At 41.6% G+C, this 17,219-nt stretch overlaps 1 long non-coding RNA gene across 1 annotated transcript in view; it reads right to left on the bottom strand.

Moving 5' to 3' along the window:
- Window positions 1-14,219: 14,219 nt before the first annotated feature.
- LOC120638733 overlaps window positions 14,220-17,219 on the bottom strand; it is a 131,933-nt gene continuing 128,933 nt past the window's right edge. Inside the window, exon 3 of the long non-coding RNA XR_005660626.1 lies at window positions 14,220-14,495. This is a non-coding gene — a long non-coding RNA (uncharacterized LOC120638733). The remainder of the gene's footprint in view (window positions 14,496-17,219) is intronic.

Genomic DNA, 17,219 nt, shown 5'->3' with positions numbered 1-17,219 from the left:
GGTGATGATGCAAGATCCTTAGTCAGGTAGCAATATTTATACCACCGTTGCTGAGTAGGGATTGTCTCCATCTGTTGCTGAACTGTACTTTCCAAGCGCTTAGTACAGTGCTCTGCACACAGTAAGCGCTCAATAAATACGACTGACTGAATGAATACCAACACTAAGAAGAGCATCAGTGTGTACCAGAGTTAGTATCACAATGCCGAGGAAAGTTACTACTTCACTGGGTTGCTTGGAGGAAACGATCACCAACAAAGTATTTGTTTTTGTCAAGAAGGTTTGGCAATTCAATTTTTAATTGTTGATAAGTTAATTACTATGGCAAATATCCCTGAATCAATTTAGATTCTGCCATTAACTTGCAGCTCAAAATGAAACCAAATATTTTAGGATTCTTCAGTCAATCGATCTGAAAACTTCACAAGGCAGAGTACAACAGAGTTGGTAGACCAGATCCCTGCCTTCAAGTCATTTACAATCTAGTGGGAAATCGCATTCAAATATTCATTCACTGAGTTCAATATATCTCTCTTTTTGGTGAGCATTTCCTCATCGCTGGAAAGATACAACATCCCAACATATAATCGGAGAAGCTATTTAAATAGCATTTAGAATTCAGTCAACCTCCATTCACGAGAGAGCTAATATTTCCCAGGAGGGTCTGTTCTATCCAAGCGTTTCTCTATATCCCTCTGCCAAGAGGTTTAGGTGACTTCTAATAGATTACATCAACTTTGAGAGGTTTAGCAAAACTCTACCATTCTTCTAACTCTAGAGTCAAACCAACGAAGCCAGGGAAAAAAGAGCTTTGATTGAAAATAGCTGTGAAGAAATGCATCTCCTCTGAGTGCTTCGTGTCTCTTTAGCATTCGGGAGCCATTTCCATCTTGCTTTATATTCTTCCACAAAGCGTGCAGGGGGAATTATGATCTGAATTCCCGGGCTTTTATTTACAGAGGTACTCATCCAAGTCTTACTCATTCCATCTGCAATCCTTTCTTAACGGGCTTACCAACAGGGAAGCCAAACAGAATTGGTAATGGGAATGTAATGCTAAAATATATAGAGGGGTTTTTTTAATCCTCTTTTACTGGGGGAAAGTCCATGTTACAAAGCTTTTGCAGGGTTTTCTTCCCTCCTTTGGACCTGAAAAACTAAAAGGAACAGCAGAGGGAGCCCAAGCATGACTAAAGCACAGCAGAACTGCCGAGTCAGAAGAAATATTTCTATAAAAGGAGAATTCACATGCTGCCCTCTATGGGGAATTGTTATGAAACTGAATTTGAAAAATAACTACCCTGTTCACTCTTCCTATACTACCCGAGAATAAAGAACGACAGTAATAATAATAATAATAATAACGCTGGCATTTAAGCGCTTACTATGTGCAAATCACTGTTCTAAGCACTGGGGAGGATAGAAGGTGAACAGGTTGTCCCACCTGGGGCTCACAGTCTTAATGCCCATTTTACAGTTGAGGTAACTGAAAATGAAAGTATTTTAACTTGTAAGGAGCTTTTTTTCCCTAAAAGTAGCAGTGAGGTGCAATTACGCTTTATAGTAAGCTTGAACTGAAAGATGAAGCTCTTGGTTTTTTCCTATAGTTCTGAGATACTAACTCTCTTGGGACATTACATTACACGAACACAACGATGATTGTTTGGCTTGTTTCGGTGCTTGAAATGAACTGATAATGGCTACATTAATTCTTATTGATACAAATAAACACCTGTAGAGCATTAATAACAATCCAGACACAAGACACGTTGTGTCACACCTGTTCTCTGTAATCACACTTCTGGGATAAATGCTGAGACGCAAGCATAAAGCAAATGAATGAGAGTTGCAAATTCACACAAAAGTCTATAAATATCTGAAAGTGTTGAACAGGACGGTATTATCACCTCGTTTAGCCTGGTAATAGGTTTTATGGGAGCCTCCACGTGGCATGGGAAATCATTGCAGCACACCACAAATACTACTAATAATGATGTTATGATAATAATAATGATAATAATAATAAAAAATAATAATAATGATGGTATTTGTTAAGTGCTTACTATGTGCCAAGCACCATTCTAAGCACTGAAGTAGATACAGGGTAATCAGGTTGTCCCTCGTGGGGCTCACGGTCTTAACCCCCATTTTCCAGATGAGGGAACTGAGGCACAGAGAAGTGAAGTGACTTGCCCAAAGTCACACGGCTCATAAGTGGCAGATCCGGGATTAGAACCCACGACCTCTGACTCCCAAGCCGGTGCTCTTTCCACTAACAAATGGCGATGTAGGCACCGTGTTTAACAGGTGGAAGAGGCAAGAAGCCTCCCCGATCATCACACTGCCTTCTCCTCGCCCACCTCCTCCACATCCCCTGCTCTGAACTGTTACCAGTCTCACAGCCCAGAGAGAATGAATGCTCACAGGTATCTCAGTCACTCAATCGCATTTATTGAGTGCTTACTGGGTGCACTGCACTGTGCTAAGCACTGGGGAGAGTCCAATATAATAGACACATTCCCTGCCCACGACAGCTAGAGTCTGTAGGCCTTAGGTGTTGCTCCCATTAACAATCGCTACTCCCCCTTCATTGATGGGCCCTACCTAGGATTGCTCACGGAGCTAAGAGTATTTTGGCCCTGGAATTGGTGCTTTCTCTGGCTGCCTTCAGTGCAGCTCCACACAGGTCCTTAGCCGTCAATCAGTTGATCGATGAATGGTATTTATGGAGCGCTCACTGTGTGTGCAGAGCACCGTACAAAGTGCTTAGGAGAGTACAGTACAACAGAGTTGGTGGCCGCATGCCCTGTGCATAGAGAGCTTGGGGATAAGGAAAAGGAAGGAGAGAAAAAGTAAGCTGGGGGTCTTCAGAGCTTGCCTAGATTATAAACCTATTGTGGGCGGGGACTATGTCTACCAAATCTATTGTATTACACTCTCCCAAGCGCTTAGCACAGTGTTCTGCATAGAATAAGTGCTCAATATATACTTTCGATTGATTGAATGATCTAGGACTATGGTTCCCCTGGTGTCTCCTTGCACACTGTCCACGACAACAGGCCAGAGATTCAAGGAGGGAGGGAAGGAAGGACAGGAGTTCTGTGGGTGAGAGAGTGGTGGAATTGGGAAAGCATATGCTCTATCCTTTTGTATTTGAGGCCGGCCTTTGGCTGGGATGGGGGCTGGAATGATGGTGGTGGTTTCCACAGAACTGTGACATGTTCTGTTTCCCTCAATTAGTCCAGGACCCCTGAGCTTCAGTTCTGTGAGTGCATGCACTTTTAATTGAGCCCATGCATTTATAATGAGTCCTGATAATAATAAGAGTAATACTGGCATTTCTGAAGTCCTTATTATAGGCCAAGCACTGCGCAAAGCGCCAGGGTGGATACAAGATAATCAAGTTGTACCTATTCCCTGTTTCTCTTGGGTTTCACAGTCTAAGCGTGGAGGGACAAAAGGTATTGAATCCCCATTACACAGATGAGGAAAACTGAGGCCCAGAGAATCAATCAATGGTATTCACGGAGTGCTTACTGCTTTCAGAGCTCTACACTAAGCATATAAGGGAGTTCAGTACAACAGAGTTGGTCAACCTGCTCCCTGTCCACAGAGAGCTTAACGTCTCGAGGACTAGACAGGAAATCTAGAGAAGTTTAGTTACTTGCTCAAGGTCACACAGCAGGCAAGTCAGGGATCAGGGAGTAGAACCTCTGATGCCCAGGCCTTTGCTCTTTCCAGTAAGCCACGTTGCGTCACAGAAGCTTGAAAATGTAGTTAAAAACATGATTCACTTACTAGAAGTCTGGAGGCAGTTAATTCATCCTGCCAACACTTTTTTCTTTCCTTCCCTCTAAGGTCATTTCATACTCAATAAAGGAATGGTGGTGGCATTGGGGTTTTAAATCAATTGAAGTTTCTGTAAATATATTAATTGGTTTCTTGGTTTAAGGAATTTGTTTTGTTCATTTTAAATGGACTATATTGCCTGTTATGAATTAAACACATCTTTACCACAAATCATGGGCTAATCTTAATTCATTGTGATAAATAAAGAAGGATAGTAATAATCGAAATTACTAATATGGAGTTGAGACTGTTGGTAAAGCTGTTTTGTAAGTCCTATTATGCTGGATTTCCCAAAGCTGAAAAAAGCAAATAGTTTAGCTTCACAGGTTCTCTCAGATACTCTAAAGGCGACGGTTTCTGTCCAATGATGAATTTGCAACTAGAATAGCTAGCCCTATGGTTAAGGTTGAAAGACAGTTTTCAACTTTCGCCAGTCATTTGCACACTTCTGAAACACTGGCCTTAGAGAATTTTCTTCATTTTTCCTCTGTTGAGAGCATTTAGGTAGATTTGAAGAAAGTTCATGAAGCCAATTTTGAATTTTGCATGGATGCATTTTCACACTTTCGTGTTTTCTTTCAACTGGAAAAAAAGAGGTTACGCTAAAATGGGTATTTCCTACATGCATAAAATAAAAAGTTTGGGAAAGGTCAAAAATCATTTAAGGCATGATTTTTAGCTTACTAGTAATTGGAAGTTTTACACTGAATACTCGGAACAAGACTTTAAAGTATAAAATTCTAGAATAAGAATTTTTAATCGTAATATCGAAGAAAGGGCACGGAATGAAAAGAAACCTGAAGCAATAGCAAGCAACATCTTAAAACAGTGAAGATTCTGGCACAGTGTTCTTATGCATCTGGTATTTCTGCTAATAATACCTAGATGCTTTTTGTTGGTGAATGCCTTTTAAAACACCAAAGCTCTTACAATACAATCAAACCTCACTGTAAAATTTGAGGTTTAGCCCAAGAGTAGACTGGAAATGGTTATCAATCTGATTTAAAAACAGTTATGTCCTTCAAATATCATTTCTTTTTTTAAAATGTTTAATGCCAGGCACTGTACTAAACACTGGGGTAGATACACTAATCAGGTTGGACACTGTCCACGCCCCACATGGGGCCCGCAGTCTCAATCCCCATTTTACAGATAAAGTAACTGAGGCACAGAGAAGTTGAGTGATTTGCCCAAGGTCATGTCCTCCTTGATATGATCTTCTGGTTCTTTTAGAATAATGTTAGTCAATAACATATAATAGAGAGCCCTAACTAAGCACTAGGGAATTAGAAGTAAAAAGCGCAAGAATTTCTCAATTTAACGGAGACAAACACAAAATTATTTAGAGAGCAGGAAAAGGACACTGGAAAGGATAGCCAATGTTTAATAAGTAAATTACTGAAATCGGTACCTACATATGGCCACGAGTGACTGTGAGTGCACAAATACTGAGGAGGTAGTTAAGAAGATATGACATGGGAAGAAGAAAATTCATCAAGGACTGCCTCATGCAGACAGGGGGTTTCAGGAGTGCTTTGAAGAATGCAAGAACTGTGGCCTTGTGGATTTGAAGGAGAAAAAGTTCCAGGCAGGGGAGAAGATGTGGTTATGGGAAGGAGGCAGAAATGGTGAGAGCAAGGAACAGTGCAAAATATTCTCTTTGGAGGACCAAAGAGCTGCTGGAAAGCAGATGGTGAAGAGGTAAGATAAGTAACTAAGGGAGAGTATAACAAAGGTCTGGAGACTCTGTAAAGTCTGTAAGCGTGAGAGGCAGCATGTCCTAGTGGATAGAGGACAGGCCTGGGAGTCAGAGAGACCTTAATTCTTATAATAATGTAATGTAGGCATTTGTTAAGCGCTTACTACTTGCAGAGCACCGTTCTAAGCGCTGGGGTAGATACAGGGCAATCAGGTTGTCCCACGTGAGGCTCACAGTCTTAATCCCCATTTTACAGATGACGTAACTGAGGCACAGAGAAGTGAAGTGACTTGCCCACAGTCACACAGCTGAAAAGTGGCAGAGTCGGCATTCGAACCCATGACCTCTGACTCCCAAGCCCGTGCTCTTTTCCACTGAGCCACGCTGCTTTCCCTAATCCCGCTCCATCACTTGTCGGCTGTGACCTTGTGCAGCAAATACTATTTACAAAAGAAGCAAAACCAAACGGGGTGGGGGGGAGGAGTGTGTCTACTAGCTCTGTTAATTCAACTGTACCCTCTCAAGTGCTTAGGACAGTACCCTGCACATAGTAAACCCCCAATAATTACAATTGAGTGATTGGTTGAGGGCCTTGAAGTCAACAGACAGCAACTGTTGCAAGAGGCAGAAGGGAAAAAGGTAACCACTGAGCAGTAAGGTTGCTTCTTTTATGTCACGAATGCCTCTGGGGTGGTCTGGAGGAACACAGATGCTTGTAAAGGAGACCAGAGAGAACCACATGAAATCGTGCTACAACAAAACTAGGGAGTAAGAAAGTCAGAAAATGTAGCGGTGCCTACAACGGTAACATGGAAATCGGGTAAGCAGCTAAAGCTTTGAATAGAAAATTAGTGGTTCTTCCATCTTCACCCTATTATCTCAGGACTGCGGCAAGACTCGCAAGCAACGACCAGATCTAGCATCTGCTTTGCTTGGCAAAAGCCCCAGAAACTGGCAGGCCAAGCTAATTAAGCCGAGCACTCGGCTCACGAGCAAGAATGCCAGGAATTGCTACATTTCCGGCCGTTGTGGGATTCTGCAGAGTTTCACTGCTGTCGGTTCTAGATTCTCCCCAGCTTTCCGGGCTCTTTTTCTCCATATCGTGACAGAAAAGGTATTAGGGGGAGGGCGGGGAGGGAGAGGGAGAGAGAATGGGGGAGAGTTGAGAGAGAGACAGAGGGAAAAGAGAGAGCAGCACTAAGGTAGAAGTAGTAGGTTTAGAAATTGTTTACCCATAGTTGAGAGTCCAAGCTGAATAAACTGATGGCTCATTCTCTCAGACAGAGAAAAGAGGGGGCCTGAGGCGGAGCTCTAGGTTCTGTTCTGTCTTGCACACGACTTTCAGCATATTTTGAACTGCAAAACTGACATGGCTGATGGTGATGCAACCAAAAGAAAACAGCTTGATTTCCAGATTCCAGAAGGAGTCTTAGTGACGGCAGGTAGGAAAAGTAATTCCTTAATTTATAGACTTGTAGGCTGAAAATATTTGATATGGGCAGTTTTTGAGAAAATGTGTGTGAACTACATCAATGCCGTTATTTTGAGTTTGAACTTTTAGTTTCACATCCAGAGGAAATACTTTAACATGGGTGTTTCCCCATCCAGTATAGTCTAACATCAGGCAATAAATGGGATTTCTCTGTGACTCAATAATCTCTTCATTGGCCATTAAAGCAAAGATTAATTCTATGTCATACTGCAGATTGATTATGGAGACTGAAGTGGCATGTTCTAGAGTAATTACATCACCTTTGTTTCATATACTTTCAACACACTATTTCTTTTCTAATTTAATAAGGTTGGAAAACAGGCTTTTGATAATATTTACTTCCTCACAGACTTCTTTTGTAGCCAAGAAGTCAGTGGAAAGAGCACGGCCTTTGGAGTCAGGGCTCCTGAGTTCGAATCCCAGCTCTGCCACTTGTTGGCTGTGTGACTGTGGGCAAGTCACAACTTCTCTGTGCCTCAGTTCCCTCATCTGTAAAATGGGGATTAAGACTGTGAGCCCCACGTGGGACAACCTGATTCCCCTATGTCTACCCCAGCGCTTAGAACAGTGCTCGGCACATAGTAAGCGCTTAACAAATACCAACATTATTATCTTTTGGATCATTCTACCTCTCTTGCCACCCTACTCACTGTCCCTCAATCTAAGCGGGGCTTAGTGGAAAGAGCTGAGGCTTGGGAGACAGAGGACGTGAGTTCTAATCCCAGCTCCTCCACATGTTAGCTGTTGACTTTGGGGCAAGTCACTTAACTTCTCTGTGCCTCCGTTACCTCATCTGGAAAATGGGGATTAAGACTGTGAGCCCCAAGTGGGACAATCTGATGACCTTTTATCTACCCCAGTGCTTAGAACAGTGCACATAATAAGCGCTTAACAAATACCATCATCATCATCATCGCTGCTATTGACCTCTTGCTCATGCCTTCACTCCTATCTGGAACTAACTCCTTTCATAGAAGCAAACCACCACTCTCCCATCTTCAAAGCCCACCTAAAATCATATCTCAAAGAAACCTTCCCTCCTTGACTAGGGAAGCAGCTTGGCCTGGTGGAAAGACCCCGGGACCTAGGAGTCAGAGGACGTGGGTTCTAATCCTGGCTCCGTCACATGTTTGCTGTGTGGCCTTGGGCAAGTCACTTCACTTCTCTGAACTTCACTTATCTGTAAAATGGGGATTAAGACTGTGAGTCCCATGTGGGACAAGGCCTGTGTCCAACCTAATGAGATTGTATCTGCCCCGGTGCTTAGAACAGCGCCTGCCACATAGTAAGCGCATAACAAATACCACACTCTTTGAACCAGTCTCTCATCTCCCCACCTGTTTTCCCTCCTTACTACGTCACTTAATGCACTTGAAATTTTAATTCCTAGCCACTTGAGTATCCACTCTGATATATATCTTTAAACCCTGTTGCTTCCCGTACCTGTAATTTTAGTGTCTGTCTCCCCTGCTCGATTCTAAGTTCCTTGGGGAGAGTGGGTGTCTTACATCGGCCTCCTCATTGACCTCCCTGCCTCTTCTCCCTTCTCCAGTCCAGTTTTTAAAATTAATGCAATGAGCTCTATGTGGGATGTGGACTGTGTCCAACCTATCTTATATCTACCTCCGCGTTTTGTTCAATGCTCGGCACACAGTAAATGCTTCACAAATACCCTAAAAAAAACCTTCATTTTTTTAATACAGTGTTTAGTATCTCAATGATGTTGTCTCCCAAACTTCCAGAATACATTTGATAATTAATGAACAATTTAGCATTTTCAAGATTAGGCTCTCAGCGGTCATGGATCTTTCTGTTTTTTGCCACTGGTAAGAGGGCACTACTTATCAATATTAAGGTATTGTCATTTAGTCTAGGTTAATCACCTTACTCCCATAGAGCATTTGACTCAACAAGGATCAAAATATAATTGAATCCAAAATTAAAATGGAGAGATATTTGGGTTGTTTTGCCCTACCTCCCATCTCCTCTTCTAAAGAAAAATAAAAGCCTAACCACTATTTTTTCATCAAAATCTTCTTTGAAAGAAGAAATATACATAGATACCCTCAAGTGATATGTAACCTTCTCCTTACTCACTTTCCTCAGTACTGGAAATTCAGAAATTATTCAGTTAAGTCTTAAAGGTCAGTCTGAAAAGATAGAGTTTGCTGCACCCAAAAAAATCATTAGCCGCTAGCCAACATCCATGGATTATGCCTCTATCAGTAGCCAATAGTTCTTGTTCCAGATAATTAAAGTTAAATGCTAAGCTGCATTTGGCACTGTGTTCTGCTTTTAGTAGGAGAAAATAATGTATTTCCTGATCCCTGTGGCGATGAGATTTGCATAAAATTAGCATGAGATCCAACGTTCCTTATTTTGTTCTGTATATATTTAGTTATCTGTAAAAATAATATTAGGCTTGCAGATTTGACTAAGTTGTTAATGGCTCCTCATGGTACAATTGGAAGTCAGGAAATTGTGATGAACTGTAGTGCTGGAAAATTTGCTTATGACGAAAATGGGAGCAATATTACTGGATTAGATATGTGATCTCATCTTGAATATCTTGTAATGGCCAGCCAGAAATTAAAAAAAAAAAGTGGCATGACCCTATGCAATAAAGTATCTGTTAATTTCCTTGCTGTGTGTGCTTATTATGTCCATTTTCTTCTGGCAGAGTGGGTGCAAGATTGACAATCAGATGTCATGTCATGCCCTGCAAGTACAGCATGCCTCGCTGATACTTCTAACACGATCCTGGGTGACATCAGTAGAAATTCAGCCCATATCAACTATGTTAAAATAGTTTAGATGTAAGTGAGCTGGGGACCCAGGGAAGGTGACATGACTTTCCCAGAAGATGCCAGGATGAAGGCAAACAAGTGGAGACACCGGGAAGATTGGTCAGGACTTTATTTTCAAAACTCTAAATGCCAGTAATTTTCATAAAGACACTTAATGTCACTATTTTTTGTAAAGCCACTGGGCGCCACTGTCTAAATGCTTGTTTTCTTTTCAAAGATTATGGCTAGGCTCTGGCTAGGTTGCTCTGGTAAATTTAGAGGTTTCCTTTTGCAAAAAATGATTTCCTGTTCCAAACTTTCTTGCTGAAAGCTAAGAATTATTTGCCTCTCACCTGTCCCACCAGAACAATATGGAGGAGCTCCGGGAACATTTAGGTCTCTTTGGAATTTCATTTTTCTTAAGGTTTTCATCTGGTCCATTTGAAACTTTGTCCCAAGAGGGCGGCAGCAGGATTCATTCTTTTTTTTTCTCTTATGTTTAAATGGTATTTGTGAAGCACTTATTATGTGTCAAGCACTGTTCTAAGTACAGGGATAGATAATAGACAGGGTCTCAGATGGAGCTCATGGTGAAATAGAAGGGAGAACACGTATTGAATCCCCAATTTACAATTGGGGAAACTGAGGCACAGAGAAGTTAAGTGAATAATCCAAGGTCACACAGCAGGCAACTGGAGCTGGGTTTAGAACCCAGGTCCTCTGACTCCCAGGCCAGTGATCTTTCCACTAAGCCACCCTGCTTCCCCTTCCTTTGGAAAGGAAGGTGTTAGAACTTTTGGGGTGCACTTAGACCCCAAAGATATGTAGGATAGCATATATCCTACCTGGAACATAGCTACCTGGAACATGATTTATCCATGGAACAAAAATGAAAGTAGGCAGAGACTCCAACGGATAATAAAATGTACTATTTTATTAAATACTGGCTCCAAGATATTGTCTTGAGGAGTCTGATATCAAAAACCAATCAGTAGCCTTAAGGAAAAATCCTACATATTGTCTAAACCAATTGTAATGAAAGCTTTCAAAATATTCCATTTGGTTTTCTATTCTTCGTGCCTAGTTAGAACCACCTTCCCCTGGGAAAACCAGAGTAGAGTTAGAGTGCATTATTTTAGCAGTTTAGCGCTGCTTTGATAGACGCTCAAGTTAATTAAAATATAATTACAATTTACCAAGGTCACTAAATTTGATTTATGGAGACAAGATGATTCTTTCATTTGAAATATTGATGCTTAATTAATTAAGCTTAATACCCAACAGTGCCGTGGTCATGGGCACAAGAAAGCTTCCGGCAAAGACTGGGTTTTCAGGTCTCGGATTTGCTGAATCAGGAAATTAAGGAGATTGGATGACAACAGTGGAAAAAAAAACAGGCTTTCAGAGATTAAAAAAAGGGAAAGAGAAAAAAAGAGAAACAAGGAGAGAGTAACAAAAAAGAAATGGAAAAAAAAAAACCACAGAGAAGCCAAAGTAGAGGGAGGGATAAGGAAACAGAAACAATAGGACTGGGTAGAAAGAGGGATCACTGAAAGAGATGGCCAAGCTATTTTCTGCTCCATTTAAATCTGTCATTACTGAACTATTCTATTCAGTGAACCACTTTTTCAGAACTCATGTGTGTTTTGTGACTTTTCCTTCATGTTTTCCAAACCTCCACTAAATTATTTCTTGAATCAGAGTGTCAGTGGTAAGATGGCCAAGTGTCTAATGTTTCCTGGCTTAATTTCTATCCCATAAGTTGCCACAATGATTGGATAAGCATACTACAACGGGCCAAGGACTCCCCTAGGTCTGGGAACAATACAATAGAAATTACAGCATGGCCCCTGCCCTCACAAAGCTCATTCTGAAATGGGAAGAGACTCTCCAAGTGAAAAAAAAAAATCCAGCCCTGGAAAATCAACCCACCACAAAACAACAGAATAACAACTAGGAAAACAGATTAGAAACAGTTTAGTTTGAATAGTCAACGTTTTCCCTCTGCCTAATAGCAAGGTTCAAATTACGCCCTCCCCGCAATCCATATCGATTGAAGATCTCCCTAAACGTTCCCAGTGGTTGAAGTTTCTTCTCCAGGGTGAGTGTGGAAGGCCTGATCTTCCATGGCCCAATTTTTCCAGGGTCAAAGAGGTGCCAGACTAGGGTGACCAGACATCCCACTTGAGGTAGGGGAGCTCTAGACTATAAGCTCCTTGTGGACAGGGAATATGTCTACCAGCTCTAGTGTACTGTCTGCTCCCCAGCGCTAAGGACAGTGCTCTGCCCAGAATAAGTACTCAATATATACCACTGATGGTGATGATGATTGCTCCGAGGGAGGAGGAAACTGTCTGGCAAAAAGAGTGAAAAAGTTACCTCCAGTGCTGCCCCACCTCTACTACTGTAGCTCATCTGACTCTTGGGGTAAGTTCGAGCAAGACCAGGTGGGAGTTAGTCCCACTGCCATTCTGTATTTGGTGGTGCATGAACCCCATCCCCTCAAAGCTGCACCCCAAGTTTACCACCGGGCTCCAGATGAAAAGTTAGCCCCCCTGGTTTGCCCTAAAAATAAGTGCTGACCATTGCCTCTCTCTCCAATTGCTGAAATCTCTTGGAATAGTTTTCGTAAGAACTTAGTTCAGAGGTGTGTGAACATTCATAAGAGGTGACTTTTTGGCAGTGGAAATTGTTTCTAATCGATCTGTTGGTGCCACTCTATTGTTCTCTGGATAAATAAGCCTTTGTAATAGGCACAGGCTTATCAAGACCGCAGTTCCCGGCCAATGCACCCACACTACTTTTCTTTTCAATTAAATCTGGAATTTTGAGTTAATTGCCCTTTCTTTAAGACTGACATTCCCTTCTTCACAAAAAGAAGTTATCCCGTTGGCTGCCTGCTTCAGCGGGATGAATAATTTGCAGATGAAAACAGCTACAGTTGCTTCGCCCCTGGAGATAATTTTATTCTAAGATGAATTGCTGAATCATACTAAATGAGACTCCACAATGAATAACCAGGATCCTTCTATGCCTCCCTTCAAGTGGCAATAGCAAGTATCACACAAAAGAGGGAATCGGTGAATTGTGTGGATTCAGTATTCCTTTTCTCTCCAGCCCAGTTACAGTCCTCAGTACTGCATTCAACTTTTACCCTATTCATCTCTACTCATGCTCGTTACTGGTTTACTTAATTACATTCACAGAATCTTCAACCAATACCTAAATTTTCTTGGTCCTCTGGTCCTAATCTATGGCCGTTTTGCCCTGCTCTGAGTTGGTCAGTTTTCCATCTCGTCTTGACTTTTGCTGTCGAGTCGTCCCCGACCCATAGTGACGCCATAAGGAAGCCCAAAGACTCTATGAAGTTATCATTTCACTGAAGCTTGGATGATGAGACATTCAATCAGTCGTATTTATTGAGCTCTTTTGTGCGCAGAGCACTGTACTAAGTGCTTAGGCGAGTACAATATAGCAGAGTTGGCTGAGATGTTCCCTCCCCACAACCAGCTCACAGTTTAGAGAGACATTCTCCAAAGCAATCGCAAATGCTCTCATAAACATTTTTTTGCTCTTATCTTGTCTTTCAATTTCCCAGCAAGCTTTCGAAGAAAGCGGTGGTCTACCTTCACATAACCCTGACTGTGTGGACTGCAGTCTGGAAGAGACTGTATCTTGATTCAGTGGTGCTTAGGGAAAATGGTGGAGAGTGGTTCACCCATTACATATGCTACCAAAAGTCTCAACAAGAGTGGGTGTTGTTTTTATTCTTCTTGAACAGACACCACTAGTTGAAAAGGCATTAGTTAGTATTCTACTGTGTGGTAAGGCCCGGAATAAATTAAAGATCAATAGATTAAACAGTCTAATGGAATTCTCTCCACTCTGAGTCTGCCAGGTATTTTGTTGCCATTGTCAGAAACAGAAGACGGGGCCTAGATTGGCCATTGACCTGACCAGTTATAGCATCTGCACATAACTTCCGAAGATGAATTCTCTGTCGGCCTCCGTGAATTTTTTTAATGGTGTTTATTAAGCGTTTACTATATGCCAAGCACTGAACTAAGTGCTAAAGTAGATATAAAATAAGCAGGTGGGTCACAGTCCCTGTCCCATATAGGGGTCAAGGTCTAATGAACTTCCCTTTCATCCACCCCTTGACTTTATTTGAATTTTGTTAGTATTGTTTGTGTACTTTGGATAGCTTTCATTTAGTGCTATTAACCACACCTCTCCCCCCACCCCGTATTTTTAATGGAGTGTGGTTTATGCTTTCTTTCAGCGTCAGTCAAGTGAAGAAATAAAAAAATCTGTTTTTTATCAAATACTTGTTTATATGATCTAATAGAAAACATCAGTGTATATCAAATTCAGTCCAAAGCACATGCAGTAATTCTGAACTAAAACTAAATTTGTCAAAAATGGCAAATATTTAAGAAGGCCAACTCCCCTTGCCCCCACAACTGGTTGTGATTTTAAGTTTAAACAGAGCCAAGCACCAGTTCGATCTGGTTGCCTGTGACTTGGGTCTTCAGTCCCTGAAGTGCAGCGACCCTGACAATTTTCAATCAGGGCTGAGAAGCCCCTTAGCTTTTTGAGAGCTGTGCTGTCTTCCAGTCCCCATCCTGCCTCTTTTGGCTGACACCCAGGACAGAAGCTACCTCTCCACCTGTAAAAGAACGTTAGTATTACTCTGGAATCGGGGAAATAGCTGGAAACCCCTCCCTATCTAAATCCAAACGTGAAGTGATGAGTTGAGGTCATCACCCAGGTAATTCAGCAAATGAAGCCAGCCATCGAGGGGAAAAAAGATGTTCACATTCATGAAAATCACCAGGTAATTTCCCAGCTCCTCCTTCAAGGTTCCCGGAGTATTAAGAGGATGTTGCAGATCTGATTGGAACACAGGGATTGATCATCAGTGGCATTTATTGAGCGCTTACTATGCGGTACCTCCTCCAAGGACAGTTCCCCAACTAATCCCTGGCCCATCAACTCATGTACAATTTATCTATTTTCTTACTTGTTACTTAATTTTACTTTTTATTCATTTCTTTCTAAGCACTTAGTCTTACTGATGGGCATTTTTGGTCATTTGTGCAGAAGGAAAAGTAAATATTAAGCACCATCTTTGGGCAGAGAGCACTGTACTAAGTGCTGGGATAGAATATATGGGCGGGAATTTAGATATGGCCCATTCCTTTAGGAGACTGTCTGCTTGCCTGGCTTCATTAAATTGCCCTTTGCTTCTAGGGGACGTTCCGAAGTGTCTAATACAGTCCTTGTACAGAGAAAATCTCAGGAGATGCTTCTAATTGAAAAGGTTGCTTATAACAACCTCATGAAGTGTTGCTATTTACTAGGAAGAGCTATTTATCATTCTAAGTAATTGAATCATGAATGTCTCAAACAAAAAAGCAGATGTTGGTGTGATGAATGCATGCACACGTCTCACACGCACGTACACACACAACTAGGGAGTTGGGGACAGAGATAGCTCCACAGTGGCACCGTGCATTTAAACACCTACACCTGTAGAGATAAACGTGCCCTCCAAATACTCTCAGCAGCACCCCTACACTCACACACACCTACATAAGCACACATGTTCTGTGCCTCACACACAGAAATGCTCACATGTGTCATACAGGAAGTGCACGTCAGCTTAACCCAGAGAAATTAAACATTTTTCTGGAGATCCAATTTGAGGAAAGAAGGGTTGAATTCTGAGAGATCCTTTTTTATTCCACAATATTTGTTCAATGCTTATGATGTGCCAGGCACTGTACTCGTCACTGGGATAGATATAAGCTAATCAGGTTGACACTGTCCATGTCCCACCAGGGTTCATGGTCTTAATTTCCATTTTCCAGATGAGGTAACTGAGGCACAGAGAGTTGTGACCTACCCCAGGTCACACTGCAGACAAATGGCAGAGGCAGGATTAGAACCCGGGTTTTCTGTTGCATTGTACTCTCTCAAAGGCTTAATACAGTGTTCTGCACCTATAAGTGCTCAGTAAATACCACTGATTGATTGATTCTGACTCGCAGACCCATGCTCTTTGTACTAGGCTATGCTGTATCTTGACCATATACACACACACTGGCATGAAGCGCTAATACGATTTTAGTTTTCAAATTCATTTTTCTGTTTTGAGTTCATCCCCCTCAAAATTTCATTAGTGCATGGCTTGGGAAGGTACAGCCATAAACCAAATTATAAGGTCAATCTTGATTGTAAATTCCTGAGGGCAGGAAATGCCTCTTCTATTTCTATGGTATGTTCCTTTGTGTCTTGCACACTGCCCTAAGCACAGGAGGTGCTAGTTACATGATGTTAACAACAGGCTGAGCTTTAAAAGATCACTTTCTAATGAAGAACGAAGTACCTTATATCTATTTTCCCAAGTATTCTCCCATTATCCCCTTGAAGTAGAAGACAAGGATTAAATCCCCCATTTTATAGTCAAAAAACTGAGTCTCCAAGGAGCTAAGTAACTTGCCCTTATTCTAGGTCAGGGTGGAGCCCGGACTGGAACTCAGATTCCGAAATCTCAGTGCTCTATTCCTAAATTCACACTGATTTGATTGATAATATATCTGGGTCTCTACAAAGACCTACCGAGGCATCCAATTCTTTTCAGCTAATTTTTAAAAATCTGTCAAAGAAAATATTTGGATATTTACGACACTAACACTACACCAAAAAAATCCCCAATGTCTAAACATTTCTGAAACACGAAAATGATAAATTACTCCTTCGACATTTTCCCATCTTCCTCATAGCCTGACTTTAGCCGTTGTGCTAGCTTATAAATTCTCCGAGATGAGATACAAGGCTATTGAACTGATGACAGCAGCAGACAAGAATTTAGAGACAGCAAGATTCCTCCAGACAGACATTTCCCAGACAGACTAAAAGCTCTTAAGTATTTAAGTGACACCTCTTCTTTAAAATCCCTAGAACAAAACCTCCAAAAGCCCATGAATCAAATAGCATCAGGTGTGAAGTTAAACACAATTCATCCATTGGATTTCACTCCTCTGTTGCTCATCATCAGTCTCTATATTAACAACTGGAAGAAAATATGGTCCAGACTTTGTTCCTTTGGCAAAAGAACGAACAAGTTTGTCATCTATCTTCCTTACTTTTTCCTGGGGCCACAAATTCACTTCTTGCCAACAAGACGCCACAGTCGACATTAAACACCAGGGCTCTCTTTTGATTTTCTTCTGATGCTGATTATTTTTACATGCAAGTTTCATTTGAATGAAATATTAATAAATCATTAGTCACCAGAAAAGAAGGTATCACGGGGGAAAAAAAACCACAGCACACTGTGCAGTGTCCTTGTGCACTCCCTCAAAGCAGCATCAAACTGGTTCTTCAG

This window comes from Ornithorhynchus anatinus, chromosome 12 (genome assembly GCF_004115215.2).
Source record: "Ornithorhynchus anatinus isolate Pmale09 chromosome 12, mOrnAna1.pri.v4, whole genome shotgun sequence".
NCBI lineage: Eukaryota > Metazoa > Chordata > Mammalia > Monotremata > Ornithorhynchidae > Ornithorhynchus > Ornithorhynchus anatinus.
This window is presented reverse-complemented; position numbering and strand designations above follow the sequence as displayed.